The following is a 3265-nucleotide window of genomic DNA, read 5'->3' on the forward strand; positions in this document are numbered from 1 at the left end:
GAGAGGAGAATGGAGGAGAAAGGATTGTGGCGTGGCCATCCCTGGGGGGTGATTTCTCGCTTTCTGTCTCTTTGTCTCTCTGTCTCTGTTTGGCGAGTGCACGTCACGTGCCCTATAGCAAAAACCTCTCTCTCTCAAAAAAAAAAAAAAAAAAAAAAAAAAAAAGCCAAAAATAAGTGGATGATTTAATAAAGCCTTTTCACATCTTTTTTTTTTTTAATTATTAATCTCTTTGGCTTCTCTATTTCAATATCCTTAGGTTTCTGATTAAGACTTTAACTTTATTTGCATAATCTTTTCTCAATATAGCTTGTGAGTTTCCCAGAGCTCATTGACTTAAGGAATAAACATTTTTTCTGAAATGAACAATTATTATTTTTTAAGAGATTTTTACTATAGGGCACATGCGCTCACCAGAGAGACAGAGAGAGAGAGACAGACAAAAAGTGAAAAATCACCCCCTGGGGGGATGGCCACACTGCAATCACATCTCCTTCAGTCTCTTCTCTGGATTTTGGGCACACATGCACATGCGCCCAGCATGAGTTTCAAGCCGCTGGGTCCAGGACTCAAACCACTGTCAAACACATGGGAGTCCAGGAACGTAACCATTATGCCATTTGCTGGTCCCAACAATTATTTAAGGAAGACTGGAGAAGAAGGGATTGTGGCATGTCCATCCCCCCTGGGTGTGTGTGTGTGTGTGTGTGTGTGTGATTTCTCACTCTCTGTTTGTCTCTCCAGTGAGCACACTTGCCCTATAGCAAAAAAATCTCTTAAAAAATATTTAAATGTATTGAAAAGCTTATTTATTTCTTCTGGGGGGGCGAAGGGGATGCTCCTAATAAGACCCTCCCGCCGTGATGTACCTCCAGCCTCTGCCAGCCCAGATCATGGGGTGCGTGTGTGCACCCAGGGAGCGCAGGAAGACCTCAGGATGCGAACCCAGGACCCTCCCATGTGGATTTAGTGCATTATCGCTGTACCGCTGCCTGGTCCCTCACCTTTACATTCTGAAAGGGCCACTAGGAGCTAGTTGACTTTCTATGTTGATATTAACACTTCAAGTTTTAGGATATTAAATTGTTATTTCCATATAAGTGTTCTTCCCTTTTTAAACTCATTTTACTTATATGTAATCATTTTTTTCTGATTTGATTTTGGATGGCTTTGAATACCAAGCAAGACAATAAACCTAACAGGTAAGGAAAAATTTCAATCTTTTTTAAAAAAATAATTGTTTATTTTATTTATTCATTCATTTATTTTTTAATTTGACCAGAGAGAGACACAGAGAGAGAAAGAGAATGTAAGAAAGCAAGCCACCGGGTCCAGGACTTGAACCATGGTTGGCCATGTGGGAATGTCCAGCGTCTTAACCACCACGCCACCTGCTGGTCCCAGAAAAACTTACATTTTCGACATACGTGCCATGTGTCTAATTGGTAAACAGTAAGAAAGTGGACTCTTAAGTCCAGGACTGATAACGACCACCTGTCCCTTAGTCGTGGCGGGCTCCTTGTCCACAGATCTGCCCCACTCTTTAAAAAAAAAAAAAAAAAAAAAGGGTAGGAAAATGACAGAGACCTGTCTCCGTATCTTTTTTTTTTTTTTAAGAATTATTTTATTTAACTTAATTAATTAATTTATTTTAATTCGACCAGAGAAGGGCAGAGTGAGAGAGAGAGAGAGAAAGAGAGGGAAAATGAGAAAGCAAGCTGCCAGGTCCGGGACTAGAACAACAGGCAGCCATTTGGGAGTCTAGCGCCCTGAACCACCACGCCACCTGCTGGCCTCACCATGTCTCTTCTCATAGAAACCTTGTTACTAACAGAGTGGGTGGTATGCCAGCTTGCATTTCACCTGCTCCCCTGCAACAGGTGTCCCACCTCTCTCCCTCACGTAGGCCCTCCAGAACAGCATCTGTGTGATCTCAGAGGAATTCCCTACTGCTATCACTCATTCAGGAACAAGTAATTCACCTGGCCAGGCCGAAAGGCTGTGAAGAGCGCGCCTGCGAGGAAGCTTCAGCAGAAAGTTTCCTTCTTCCCCAAGACAGAGCAAGAGTAGATGTGGTCTCCCTTGTTCCCTTGGGTGTTGTGTGACACCCAGAGTGGCCACAGCTCCCTTCTTACTACCGGAGGTGAGGCGATGACTCAGCGGGGGAAATAGAAGGTATGGAGCACTGGGGGCCAGGTGGTGGCACAATATTCATGCAAATGGATTCATGAGAAGGTCTCTAGTTCACATCCCAGGGCCTCCCTGTAAATGCTGGGCATTTGTGCGTGCCCACGGTCCAGGCTGGCTGAGGCTGGGGGTGGATTGAGGTGTCATGACTCTCTCTCTCTCTCTGTCTCTTTCTTTCTTTCTCTCTCTTTTAATTTGCTAGAGGGTACATGCATTCACCAAAGAGAGACAGAGAGAGAGAGAAGGGAAGTGAGAAAGCACCCCATGGGGCAGGGTCACACCACAATCCCTTCTCCTCCATCTTTCAGGATTTGAGCATGCATCCACACCTGCCTGGCACGTTTTCCAAGCCACGAGGTGTGGGACTCGAATCCTGCAGTGAGCCTTGTGGGGTCCATCTACCTTAACCACCACACCAGCAGTTGGCTTTCTCTCTCTCTTTAATAAAAGAAAGAAAGAAATACACTTTTATTTTTTTCGGGGGGGAGATGTTTTTCCTATAGGGCTTGTGCGCTCGCCAGAAAGACAAAGGGAGACAGAGAGACAGAAAGTGAGAAATCAACCTCCGGGGGGCATGGCACACCACAATCCCTTCTCCTCCATTCTCCTCTCGGGATCTTGGGCACGCACGCACACGCGCCCAGCGTGAGTTTAAGTCACCGGGTCCAGGACTCGAACTGCGGTCGACTACATGGGAGTCCAGTGATATAGCCATTACTCTAACTGCTGGTCGCAGAAATACACTTTTTTAAAAAGAGAGAGAAGAAAGTAAAAAGGATAGAATTCCCTCATATGATTGCGTGATTGAGCTGCTAAGGTGGGGCTTCTCAGTGAGATAGTTGTTGGCATTTTGAGTACAATAATTATTGTGGGGACCAGCAGGTGGCATGATGGTTAAGGTGCTGGACTCCCACATGACTAACCTGGTTCAAGTCCCAGACCTGGAGGCTTGCTTTCTCACTTTCCCTTTCACTCTCTTTTTCTCTCTGGGAGCACATGTGCTCTATAGCAACATTTAATAATAATAATAGTAATAAATTTTAAATTCTTTAAAAATATATATAATTTTTGTGCTGAA

Source organism: Tupaia chinensis, unplaced genomic scaffold (genome assembly GCF_000334495.1).
Source record: "Tupaia chinensis unplaced genomic scaffold, TupChi_1.0 Scaffold000048_1, whole genome shotgun sequence".
Taxonomy (NCBI): domain Eukaryota; kingdom Metazoa; phylum Chordata; class Mammalia; order Scandentia; family Tupaiidae; genus Tupaia; species Tupaia belangeri.